Source organism: Triticum dicoccoides, chromosome 7B, assembly GCF_002162155.2.
Source record: "Triticum dicoccoides isolate Atlit2015 ecotype Zavitan chromosome 7B, WEW_v2.0, whole genome shotgun sequence".
NCBI classification, from domain to species: domain Eukaryota; kingdom Viridiplantae; phylum Streptophyta; class Magnoliopsida; order Poales; family Poaceae; genus Triticum; species Triticum dicoccoides.
The window spans coordinates 177,021,497-177,035,853 of record NC_041393.1 but is presented as its reverse complement, the minus strand read 5'-3'; positions in this window follow the sequence as shown (position 1 = coordinate 177,035,853).

Genomic DNA, 14,357 nt, shown 5'->3' with positions numbered 1-14,357 from the left:
GTTTAATGTTGTGGTTAGGTTTACCTTAATACTTCTTTTGTAGTTGTGGATGCTTGCAATAGGGGTTAATCATAAGTGGGATGCTTGTCCAAGTAAGGGTAGTACCCGAGCACCGGTTCACCCACATATCAAATTATCAAAGTACCAAACGCGAATCATATGAGCGTGATGAAAACTAGCTTGACGATAATTCCCATGTGTCTTCGGGAGCTCCTTTTTCATTATAAGAAATTTTCCAGGCTTATCCTTTGCTACAAAAATGATTGGGCCACCTTGCTGCACTTTATTTACTTTTATTGCTTGTTACTCGTTACAATTTATCTTATCACAAAACTATCTATTACCTACAATTTCAGTGCTTGTAGAGAAAACCTTACTGAAAACCGCTTATCATTTCCTTCTGCTCCTTGTTGGGTTCGACACTATTACTTATCGAAAGGACTACGATAGATCCCCTACACTTGTGGGTCATCAAGACACTTTTCTGGCGCTGTTGCCGGGGAGTGTAGCGCTTTTGGTGAGTGGAACTTGGTAAGGAAACATTTATATAGTGTGCCGAAATTTTCTGTTACGTGTCACTATGGAAACTAATCCTTTGAGGGGCTTGTTTGGGGCATCTTCGCCCCGATCAGTAGAGCAAAGAGTTGCTCCTCAACCTACTGAACCTACTGAAAATGTTTACTTTGAAATTCCTTCGGGTATGATAGAGAAACTGCTAGCTAATCCATTTGCAGGAAATGGAACATTGCATCCCGATTTACACCTTATCTTTGTGGATGAAGTTTGTGGATTATTTAAGCTTGCAGGTATTTCCGATGATGTTGTCAAAAGGAAGGTCTTCCCTTTATATTTTAAGGGAGATGCATTGACATGGTATAGGCTATGTGATGATACGGGGTCTTGGAATTATAAATGATTGAAGTTGGAATTTCACCAGAAGTTCTATCCTATGCATCTTGTTCATCGTGATCGTAATTACATATGTAATTTTTGGCCTCGCGAAGGAGAAAGCATCGCTCAAGCTTGGGGGAGGCTTAGGTCAATGTTATATTCATGCCCCAATCATGAGCTCTCTAGAGAAATGATTATTCAAAATTTTTATGCTCGTCTTTCTCTCAATGATCGCAACATGCTCGATACTTCCTGTGCTGGTTCTTATATGCTGAAGACTATTGAATTCAAATGGGACTTATTGGAAAGAATTAAATGAAACTCTGAAGATTGGGGTTCCAACGATGGTAAGGAGTCAGGTATGACACCTAAGTTTGATTGTGTTAAATCTTTTATGGATACCGATGCTTACACCTAAGTTTGATTAAGTTGATGAGTAATATGCACGCACGAAAGTCAATAATCATGCAATGAAAATTATATCCTACTTATGGTGCGTTATTCGGTGTTAATTATGCTTAATGCTTGCTTATGAGATTATTCGTTTCTTGGTTGGTCGCTTCTCAATCTTTTTGCTAGCCTTCGTTTTGCACTAAGTATGATCTCTACTTGTGCATCCAAAATCCTTTAAACCAGTTTTTCCATATGAGTCCACTATACCTACATATATGCGGTATTATTTTGCCGTTCTAAGCAAATTTGCATGTGCCATCTCTAATTTTCAAAATAATCTTCTCTTTTGTGTGTTTGTTTCGCTCGCGAAACGGTAATGGGTGGCTAATATTTTCCATGCTGGTTGTGTTATTCTCATGATGAGTGTTTATTCACTTGTCATTGCACGAGAGTAAGGCAAAGGTTTAGGGATGCCCAGTCTCGAAATGCAAAAATGAATTTACTTTATGTTGTCAAATAATAAATTCCTTGGAAAGTGTTGGTATGGAAGGCACCTGTGGATACGGTTAGCCATGGAAAGTCAAAGTATTGTGGAAAAAGGAATAAACTTTATTTTCTATTTGGGAACCTCCTATGACATATCTAGCATGGAAAGTGTTCAGAACTCTGCATCATTTTCGTTGGTGGGATGGACACACCTCCCAACATGTTTTTATCTCTAATTTTTTGCTCTGAGCTCTGGCACCTCTACAAATCCCTACTTCCCTCTACGAACGCCCTTTCTTTTACTTTATGCAATTTTTATTTTGAATTTTAATATCCATCTTCTCTTATAAAAGCACCAACTAAGAGGGAATATGATCATGCATAAGTATTGGGTATAGCTAATATTCAAGTGCGTTTCATGAATGGATTAATGCTTGAGCACTATAGGCTAGGGATAACTTGTTTTAGCATTAATATTTTGAAAGACATGGTTGCTTGTTGATATGCTTGAGTATCTAAATTATTATGTCAAAACTAAACTATTGCTTCGAATCACATAAAAGTCCAAATGTCCATGCAATAAAGAAAATAATATGATATGACATGATAAACATCACTCCACATCAAAAATTCTATTTTTATCACTTACCTACTCGAGGACGAGATGGAGTTAAGCTTGGGGATGCTGATACGTCTCCAATGTATCTATAATTTCTGATTGTTCCATGTTGTTTTATTATCAATCTTGGATGTTTTATAATCATTTTATAGTCATTTTATATCATTTTTTGGTACTAACCTATTGACATAGTGCCAAGTGCCAGTTGCTATTTTTTCCATGTTTTTACATCGCAATAAATCAATATCAGACGGAGTCCAAATGCCACGAAACTTTACGGGGATTTTTTATTGAAAGAAGCAAGATGTTCGGCCCTGGTTGCACCTGGGGGGAGTCCCGAGGAGGGGACAACCCACCAGGGTGCGCCAGGAGGCCCAAGCTCGCCCTGGTGGGTTGTGCCCACCTCGGGTGCCCCCGGACCGCCTCTTTGCTATATAAATACCCCAAACATCCAGCAACCCTAGGGGAGTTGACAAAATATTCATCCAGCCGCCGCAGAGTCCAGAACCACCAGATCCAATCTAGACATCATCACCGAGGGGTTCACCACTTCCATTGGCGCCCCTCCGATGATGCGTGAGTAGTTCTTTGTAGACCTTCGGGTCTATAGTTAGTAGCTAGATGGCTTCCTCTCTCTCGCTGAAATCTCAATACAATGGTCTCTTGGATATCCATATGATGTAACTCTTTTTGCGGTGTGTTTGTTGGGATCCAATGAACTTCAAGTTTATGATCAATTATATGTTTTTATATCCATGAAAGTTCTTTGAGTTTCTTTGGTCTCTTATATGCATGATCTCTTATAGCCTCGTATTTCTTCTCTGATATTTGGGTTTTGTTTGGCCAACTTGATCTATTTATCTTGCAGTGGGAAGAGGTGCCTGATATTGGGTTCGATCTTACGGTGATTGATCCCGGTGACAGAAAGGCAACCGACACGTATGTATTGTTGCTACTCAGGATAAAAAAGATGGGATCTATATCTACGCAATAGATAAACGGGTCTTGTCTACATCATGTCATCGTTCTTATTGCATTACTCTTTTTTTCCATGAACTTAATACACTAGATGCATGCTGGATAGCGGTCGATGTGTGGAGTAATAGTAGTAGATGCAGGCAGGAGTCGGTCTACTAATATTGGACGTGATGCCTATCTAATGATCATTGCCTAGATATTGTCATAATTATTTGAATTTCTATAAATTGCCAACATTAACTTGTTTACCCACCGTTTGCTATCTTTCTTGAGAGAAGCCACTAGTGAAATCTACGACCCCGGGTCTTCTTCCTCATATATTTGCCTTTGCGATCTACGTTTTCCTTGCTTGTATTTTCAAATCTATTAAACCAAAAATACAAAAGTACCTTTCCGCAATTTATTCTTATTTATTTTGTTTTGCGTTCAATCTATCAATCTACTACAATTTCCTCACATCCGTTTTGCCTATCTTGAGGCGCCGTACGCCGAAAGGGATTGACAACCCCTTTAACACGTCGGGTTGCGAGGTGTTGTTATTTGTGTGCAGGGGATGTTTACGTTGTGTTCCTTGGTTCTCCTACTGGTTCGATAACCTTGGTTTCATATCTGAGGGAAATACCTACCGCCGCTGTGCTACATCGTCCATTCCTCTTTGGGGAAATTCCGACGTAGCTTCAAGCGACATCATAGCCTTCCCCATGTTCACCTTCTAGCCACTGATAGTGTACAATATGGTGTACGGGGTTGCGTCGGACTGTAAAGACATGTCTGTGACATGAGACATCCGAAAGGCCACCGGAACGGTAGATTATACATATATTGAAGAGGGCCGGTGTGGCAGGTACCGTGAAGGCGTCGAGCTCAGCCAAAGATGAAGCACCGCCGAGCATGTCTGAGACGGAGGACGGGCTGCTTTGGGCAGGTGCAGGAGCAGGTGCGGGAGCTAGTGCAGGAGCAGGTGCTGGTGCTACGCTAGTCGAGCTGCACCCCAAGAAGTTGGAAAGGGGAAAGTCCATTGCATCCTTAGTTGGATTTTACTTGCTCCAAGTGACGATAGCCGGAACCAAGACACTATATGAAGCTGCAATCTCCACTTTTGCGGCAGCTACCGCTCCTTTGACTGTCTCAGCTGATTTCTTCTCAACCGCAATCGCAACCTTCTTGTCGATGTTTTCTTCCTTTAACCTCCGTCTTTCCTTTCTCTCCTCCATGGTCTCACGGTAGTACTTCTTCCATGTGGCGTCGTCTTTGACGTCGTGCACGCATCCATACGACGGTCGAGTGTCCCACTTGGGCCTCACCAATGCCTTAGATGGCGAGTGTCATTCGGCCGCAATCATGTGCTGCTCTTTACGCAAAAGGAACAAGGATCGTTTACAAATATGACTAAATGTGTAGTCGAATAGTTCAGAAGCTAAAATTACCATAAGTCTCATGAACTCCGCCGTGGCCGCGTCCGTCTCCAAAACCTTCTTGACTGGGTCCCAATGGTACTGGGTCCCAAGGGGTCTGGGATGCCCAGACTTTCGTGTTCTGCATCCTCCTTGGCCCATATGGACTTCTTCCACATGTAACCATATATTTCGAGGTGGTGGCACCCCATGTTCCTTCGTTGAAGCCCCTTCATCTACCTCAACTTTTCTTTGGTAGTTTCGGCAACGCAAGCCTCCTTGAATATTACAAACTGCTCTTCCGTAATTGTATGGTTATCCTTTACAATCTCGGTGTAGGGTTCCTTTTTGTCGATGATCCTTGCTTTCACCCTTACTTTCCAGGAGGACAATGCGTCGCTAAACTTGCTCCTGGCGTGTCTGTTTATCTACTTCATTGTGGATTTTCATCTGGATCAGTATATTTGATTTCATCCCGGCCCAGGAACAAGAATACCTAGTGCAGCTTCGTTAGGAGGGAGTGCTTCATATTTTCTATCTTATTTAGTTTCTCATCGTTGATGGTGGTGGTTGTCTGCACGATGCAACCTATTTGATTGTCGAAGAACGCACACGCTTCCTCAGGCTGTGTTGCCTCGAAATTGTCGGTGTGCACCTCCGTGACCACCAGTCTAGTAGTGATGAGCTGGTTTGAGAGTCGACGTCTCCTCTTCGGTTTCAGTTCTATAACGGCTTTGCCAGCCTTAGTGTCGGTCTGGGTCTCAACGCCAGTCTCAGCATTGGTCTCGATGTCGGTCTCAGTCTCGGATGTGACAGGTGGGCCCTACAACAACCGTTGCTTGTCGGGAAGGTTCAAATAAGCAGCTGCCGCCTCGTAGATGTTGCAATCACCAGAACCCTGTCCTTCATCGTTCCTAACCATGTTTCCTACGATTAAATCTAGTCAATTAATTCTAGACCTTATAAAATGAATAATGACATAAAAAGGCCTATGTTTTGCAGGAACATTGATTCCTTCCCGGTGCGGCAAATCCCGGGCACTCGATATGTCCTAGTTTGTAGCACAAGTCAAGCCAAAAAATTCACGGAAAATTTCCGCATGCCCTTTGCTAAAAAGTGGACAAATGGAGCACCTGAAATTTGCCGGAACAGAAATGAATCAACATTCCAGCAAATATAGGCCACTCGTCTTCATTCCCTGGAAACAACAAAAGGCCACTTTGGCACAATCGAACCACTTCAATGTTGCATATAACAGGACCACTTAAGAACATGCACAGAGCAATGACAACAGTGCATAAACATGAGCAAACACTATCGAGGAATTTGCATATAACATGACCACTTCAAATTTGCATCTCGTAGTGTTTGACACTTCAAGAAAATCTACACAAATTTCAAACTAGAAACCCAACTGCCCTAATTAACATCTAGTTATACCCTACTGCCCTAGTATTTAAGCATCAACAAGTACTAACTAATTAGATGAACCCTAGCTAGCTACTTAAGCATATACAAACTTTTCTTAAAAAATCCGTTAACTACTAATTTCATTCATTTAGGTCATTCATTTAACTTCACCTAATTAACCTAGTAAAACCCTACTCCCCTAACTAAAAAATATCTATTAATATCTACTAGTACCACTACTGCCCTAACCTAATTAACATCTACTGGTACCACTATATATACTACTAGCAGCACTGCTGCAACATTTTCTTCATTTTGTTCTACTAAAAAAACAATTATGAAAACAAAAACCATAATTAAACCCTACTTCCCTAACTAAAATTTTGCTCTAAACCAGACTACCCTAGTTAAACCCTCGTGCCCTAACTAAATATTTTCTCTAAACTAAATATTTTCTCTAACCTAGCCAACCTAGTTTACCTAGCTAGTTAACCTAATGAACCTAATTAAACTAGCTAGTTAACCTAGTTAGTTAACCTAGCTACAACCAAATTAACCTACCTAGTTAACCTAATTAACTTAGCTAATTCCTAGGGTTCGTAACTAAATTCACCTAAGTTAATTAACCTAGAGAGGAGGGTGGGGCTTACAAAGAAGAGGGCGTCGAGGGAGGCAGGGGTGGCGAGGAGTGGACGAGGGTGGTTCTGGGGGCGCGTGGCTCCTGTGGCGGCGATGGCGTGCGGCTCCGGTGGCGGCAATGGAGGCAGGGCGGCGAGGGAGAGGTTGGGGAGACACGAGAAGAATGGGAAATTGGGGGAAAGAGGGACGCCCGCGCAGGGGCAAGTCAAACTTATTAGTAGCTCTTTTAGCCAACAAGCGTTATAGCTACTTTTCTATAGCGCTTTTTGGAAACACGCGCTACTGCTATAGATAAGTTAGCCAAAGCGCTTGTTTGCAAAAACGCGCTACAGATAAAGTATCTATAGCGCTTTCGTCAAAATGCGTTGCTGTTATTGCTTTCATTTTTTTATTTTTCTTTAATTTTCCTTTCCTTTTTTCTTTTCTTGTCCTTTTCTTAGATGCAGTACTGTCGCCTTAAAACGTGCTGCTACTATTTTGTTAGCAGTAGCGCGGTTTGTAGAAGGGTGCTACTACTATACCAAGCATGGTAGCAACAGTTAGAACAGTCATTGTAGCAGCGCATTTTATGGGTAAGCGCTACTGCTATTTGGGTAGCAGTAGTGTTCTGCTTCGTCATGCGCTACTGTTACTTAGCAGTAGCGCTTTGTTTTAAAAAGCGCTACTAATAAGTCTCTGCGTATAAGATTTTCCCTAGTAGTGATACCCGTGGATTAGGCTAGCCGCAAAATGAGTTTGTTGGTGGAGGGGGAGTAAAGCTTTACTTTTATTGCTCGGGAACCACCACTAATGTGTTTAGCATGGAAGATATCAATAACTAATGGTCGCGAAGTGAACAGGAAGGCTGCATTTCTCAAAATTTCATTTATCTATGTTTTAAAAATCTGAGCTCTAGCACCGCTGCAAATCCCTGCTTCCCTCTGCGAAGGGCCTATCTATTTACTTTTATGTTGAGTCATCACCTTCTCAAATAAGCTCCAGATCTAAGAGCACTATTGTCATACTCATGAATTGTGTATAGTTAATGTTTGGTGCATCATGACTGGATCTTTTCTACCATGAATTACAATGTTTAGTTGTTGCTTGAACTTTGGAGGTGCTCTGCATTTATGTTTTGCAGTCTCATAAAGGGCTAAGAGATACCACTGTTGTCATATTATATCATGGTTGTTTTGACAAAATGTTGTCATTTGAGATATCTTATTATTGCTCGCTTGTTGATTATGCCACCGATATGAGTTAATATAATTTTTATGAGCTATTGTTGACATGGTTAGTCACAATCTTTGCTGAAAACCTGGGTGCTACTTAAGCTTATTTATGTAAACAAGAGCAAAAGAGTTCGTAAAAGATTATCTTTTTCAATTTCAGTTTATCAACTGAATTGCTTGAGGACAAGCTTGGGGGAGTTGATACCTCTCCATTGTATCTACTTCTCCTAATGCTTTTGCTCTTGTTTTGGACTCTAATTTGTGTGATTTGAATGAAAATCACCCGGAATGATGCTGTTTTCAGCAGAACTACCATGGTGTTTTTTTTGTGCAGAAATAAAAGTTCTTGGAATGGAATGAAACTTTTTGGAGATTTTTTACGGAATAAAAGAAAAATAATGGAACTAGGAACCACTGGAGGGGGGCCTTGGGTGGGCACAACCCACCTGGGCGCCCCCTCCTGGCATGCGCAGGTGGGTTGTGCCCACCTAGTGGCCCCGCTAACCCTATCTCCGATGCTATAAAATCCTATTTTCGGAGGAAAAATCAAGGAGGAAGAATCATCACATTTCACAAGACAATACATCATGTTCTTCATCAGGAGGCCATATCTCGAGTCCGTTTGGGGCTCCGGAGAGGGGAATCTTTGATCTTCATCATCACCAACCCTTCTCCATCTCCAATTCCATGATGCTCCCCAGCCGGAGTGAGTAACTCCTTCGTAAGGTCGCTGGTCGGTGAGGGAGTTGGATGTGATTCATCATGTAATCGAGTTAGTTTTGTTACGGCTTGATCCCTAGTATCCATTATGTTCTGAGATTGATGGTGCTATGACTTTGCCATGCTTAATGCTTGTCACTTTGGGACCGAGTGCCATGATTTCAGTTCTGAACCATTTATGTTTTCAACATTATATCTAAGTTCTAGATCCGATCTTCCAAGTTATATGCACCTGCTACGTGTTATGATCCGTAAACCCCGGAGCGACAGTATTCAAGATACTTTCCGGTGATGACCGTAGTTTGACGAGTTCATGTATAGACTATGTATTCAAGCTTTGTTTCGGCTCTCTATTAAAAGGAGGCCTTAATATGCCTTAGTTTCCTTATGGATCCCGCTGCCACGGGAGGGTAGGACAAAAGATGTCATGCAAGTTCTTTCCATAAGCACGTATGACTATTTCGGAATACATGCCTACATTATATTTATGAACTGGAGCTAGTTTTGTATCGCCCTAGGTTATGACTGTTATATGATGAATATCATCCAACGAATTCAACGATCCAATGCGAACAAGTTTTTCACATATTGTTCTTGCTAAGTTACTACTATTATTGCTACTGTCATAACTGCTACAAAATCATTGCTATGACTGTTACCATTACTATACTGTTACCACTGCTATCAAAACTATCATATTACTGTGCTACTAGTTTCCTTGCTATAGATAATTAATCTCTAGGTGTGGATGAATTGGCAACTCAACTGCTAATACCTTCAAATATTTTTTGGATCCAGTTGTGTCGAATCTATAAATAGGGTTGTATACTCTACCCTCGAAAACTATGGCGATCCCCTATACTTGTGTGTTATCAGTACCAGCATCGCCTGGTGATGTTGTCGTAGAGTTCTTCGGAGTCACCGAGTAGCGCATCCATGCTTGACTGGTTTCTCCTATTGGAGTAGCCACCACTGCTCGGTCCTGGTGCACGACCAAGGAGATCATCATCAAACTAAGAACCATCACTACTGCCACAACTTTTGACATTGTCTTTCACAATAATATAGTGAACAAACTATCAAGAACTAGACTGATGTAACAAACTACTGTTTTAGTTGCTACGGTAACAAGATGACACATATATACTAATCAGTTGGACTTATTTAGGGATAATATCATTGTATATCTAAATATTTTATTTTTTGACATGGAATATCAATACATATAAAATTTATTTATACTGGCAATCCAACACAATTAGTATTAAAATTATGACGTGGGAGCTGGCATGCAAAATCTACTAGGTTATGCCCATATAGTATACATTGAACGCCACTTAATTATTACCTATATTTTATTTCTATTATATGGCCCATAATCAACTTGGTGGCCCCTTTTACTAAACTGAATCCAATTCAGACTAACTAGGTTGGATTTGCTAAGTACTTCCATATAGTGTCTAATAACATAAAAGTAAGAAACTAATCTTCCAGAGTACTAGAGATTTGTTCCTTTCTAGCCCGCATAATATTACTTTTATTAAAATACTACATACAAAGACGCCCATGCATACGCACACACACTCACCCTACCCCTATGAGCATGTCCTAGAGACCGAGCTAGCACATCATCTTAGGTTGATGAAGTCACCACAGAAGCCTTCGTAGCTGACGGGAATGTCTCCTCCCACTGATTGCACATCATCGAAAGGCCTAGAATAAATCCAGGAAAATGCGAGCACCAGTTCAAGTTTAGGACTTGAACACTTGTGGGCTGGGGATATCAGTTTCCTCCTAACCATCCAAACATAGGTTAGTTCACTCCTGCATATTGCTTTTCAGACCATATACTTACAAGACTACTAGTACCAGTAGTTTGGAAAGGTAAGACAACACACACGAGTCCATCTAGCTCGTCACCGCAAAAATACACTACCATGGATCCTCTCTCGTCTCCCTACGAGAAGGTAATCCATGGTACTCACACTTATCTTGACATTTTTTAGTAACCATTGAATTTATCTAAGTACATTATAAGTCTCCAAATAGTCCTTTGCCATGGACGTGGCTATTCAGTTAGATTATTTACTCTCTAGGGGTGTACTTCTTAACACATGCGTTCACCACTCATCACCATGTACTTGCCAGACTTCAAGCGAAGGTCGTCAAGTGTGTTGGGCATGACCATTGACCACACAAGACTCTAGTCCAGGGACATCGCCTATTTGGCATAAACCCACAAGCAAATTAGTCTGAAGTTTTCCAATATGGCTTCAAACATTATGTGCAGGGTTCCCAAGCACACCACACCGGATGGTACTTGAAAACCCACAATTATAGGAGATCATTTTAAGACTTTTTTGATAAGTAAGAGTGTCAAACCCAACAAGAAGCTAAATGTAGAATTTATATACTCTTCAACTCTACGTACACCAATGTTTGCTTCACCTAGAACAAGTAATTAAACTTATTTGTGAGAGTAAAACTATAAGTACTTTGTGGGAATAATAATAATAGTAGTTTTGTAGAAATCTCTTTGGATAAAGATGAGGAAGTTTGTCCATAGGCAATTGGATATAATAGGATAAATACTAATCATATGCAATGATGGAGAGGCATATGCTAACACCCTTTCTATACATGGATCATATGTTGTTATAATTGGAACTCTAGCAAGCATCTGCAACTACTAAAGTTCACTAAGGTAAACCCAACCATAGCATTAAGTGAGAAGTCCCCTTTACTCCCATAAGCAACACCCCCTTACTCGGGTTTAAGCTTTTGTGAACCTTGCAACCGACTATATGAGAATCATGGACGTATTGCAACAACCTACAACAGGAATTCCCACACGTGTGCGCGGCACAGAGGGCACTATAGGAGAACACCATATTAAAATAGAACTCATATCAATCACACCATACCACATTAATCTGCCACTGATCCCTAATAGCAGTTGTAGGAAGTCGGTGGTGAACGGCCTTGGGTGCCTCGCCTGCCATTACTGGCCTTTTCCCACCCGCCACTACTAGACATTCTTGTTAGTGGCTATGCTCCCGGTAGAACGATCTGCATGATCCAGGTGCACCATCGGTCTTCAAACCCTTTGAGCTCCATCACCAAACAGAAGAAGGACTGATCCAGGCAATTATAGGCCTTCCAAAAGTCGAGCTTAAGGAAAACGCACTTACGATTCACCTGCTAACCTATTGGACAATTTCATGAAGAGCTAGGATCCCATCAAGGATGCGGTGGCCCTTCAGGAATGCAGACTGGAAAGTTGTGCGAGACGCTCCGCAATAGGTGGCAGACGTGTCACGCACATCTTCGTGAAAATTCGCTCAAGCACATTAATCACCATGGGATATCCATCACCCCAATTATTTTGCGGATCAGGGTTACTACACCAAAGTTCGGGCATGCCATGTCAAGAGTCCCAATGTAGAATTCAAGTAACATCTTCATGATCACAGGCTGAAGCTGAGGCCACAACTTCTGGAAGAAAGCCACCGATAGGCCATCCAACCTAGGTTGTAGATCTCGCCCTCATGGTCTTGATAGCACCACCGACCTCCTCTGGTAGGAATGGGAGTCGCATGTCGACATTCTCAAAGGCCCCTATTACTCATACAGGACGTTTAGCAAAGTCGATCACTTGTGAGTCTGACAGAAGTGGCTTTCTACACGTCATTTCAGTTGTGCGTGAGTAAAACAACTCATCACTGCTAATGTATATACCACAAATGAACATTCCAAGACCCACACCACATGTGTCAGAAGAGTTACCACTAACGAATAATTATCAAGGCTCGCCAGTGGTAAGAACTTACCACTAGTAATTTTTCAAGTTATTAGTGACGGCCAATATGTGTATGTTTCCCAGAGACGGAGACTATTTAATTTTTGTAGTAGCTGAAGAACTTGGAGTTTATTTTTCTATAATACAATTAAGAAAAACACCGAGAGAAAAGTTGAAGTAGAGGAAATGTAGTATTGAAAATCCTGGAAGATGTTTTATTCATCATAGCATGCATGGGAAATAATACAACTATTTAGAACGCGGGCGGAGGAGTACAATGTCTTGGATCACGACTCGCACAGGAGGTACCAGCATCGGCTGGTGATGCTATAGGAGAGTTTTTCGGAGTCACCGAGTAGCGTACCCATGCTTGACTGGTTTCTCCTATTGGAGTAGCTACCACTGCTCGGTCCTGGTGCAGGACCGAGGAGATCATCATCAAACTAAGAACCATCACTACTGCCACAACTTTTGACATTGTCCTTCACAATAATATAGTGAACAAACTATCAAGAACTAGATTGATGTAACAGACTACTATTTGTTGCTACGGTAACAAGATGACACATATATACTAATCAATTGGGCCTATTTAGGGATAACATCAATGTATATCTAAATATTTTATTTTTGATAAGGAATATCAATACATATTAAATTTATTTATACTAGCAATCCAACACAATTAGTATTAAAATTATGACGTGGGAGCTGGCATGCAAAAATTAGTAGGTTATGCCCGTATAGTATATATTGAACGCCACAATTAATTATTACCTATATTTTATTTCTATTATATGGCTCATAATCAATTTGGTAGCCATGTTTCCTAAATTGAATCCAATTCAGACTGATTAGGTAGGATTTGCTATGTACTGCCATATAGTGGCTAATCACTAAAAAGTAAGAAACTAATCTTCTAGCTTACTAAAGATTTTTTCCTTTCTAGCCCGTGTAATATTGCTTTTTTTAAAATACTACAGATGAAGATGCTCATTGATATGTCTCTGTCGTATCTACTTTTCCAAACACTTTTGCCCTTGTTTTGGACTCTAACTTGCATGATTTGAATGGAACTAACCCGGACTGGCGCTATTTTCAGCAGAACTACCATGGTGTTATTTTTGTGCAGAAATAAAAGTTCTCGGAATGTCCTAAAAATCCACGGAGCAACTTTTTGGATTTAATAAAAAATATTGGCAAAAGAATAAACGTCAGGGGGCCCACACCCTGTCCACGAGGGTGGGGGCGCGCCCCCTGCCTCATGGGCCCCCTGAAGCTCCACCGACCTCAACTCCAACTCCACATATTCACATTCGGAGAGAAACAAATCAGAGAGAAAGATTCAACATGTTTTACGATACGGAGCCGCCGCCAAGGCCTGAGCTCTCTCGGGAGGGCTGATCTGGAGTCCCTTCGGTGCTCCGGAGAGGGGGATTCGTCACCGTCGTCATCATCAACCATCCTCCATCACCAATTTCATGATGCTCGCCGCCGTGCATGAGTAATTCCATCGTAGGCTTGATGGAGGGTGATGGGTTGGATGAGATTTACCATGTAACCAAGTTAGTTTTGTTAGGGTTTGATCCCTAGTATCCACTATGTTCTGAGATTGATGTTGCTATGACTTTGCTATGCTTAATGCTTGTCAGTAGGGCCCGAGTGCCATGATTTCAGATCTGAACCTATTATGTTTTCATGAATATATGTGAGTTCTTCATCCTATCTTGCAAGTCTATAGTAACCTATTATGTGTTATGATCCGCTAACCCCGAAGTGACAATAATCGGGATACTTATGGGTGATGACCGTAGTTT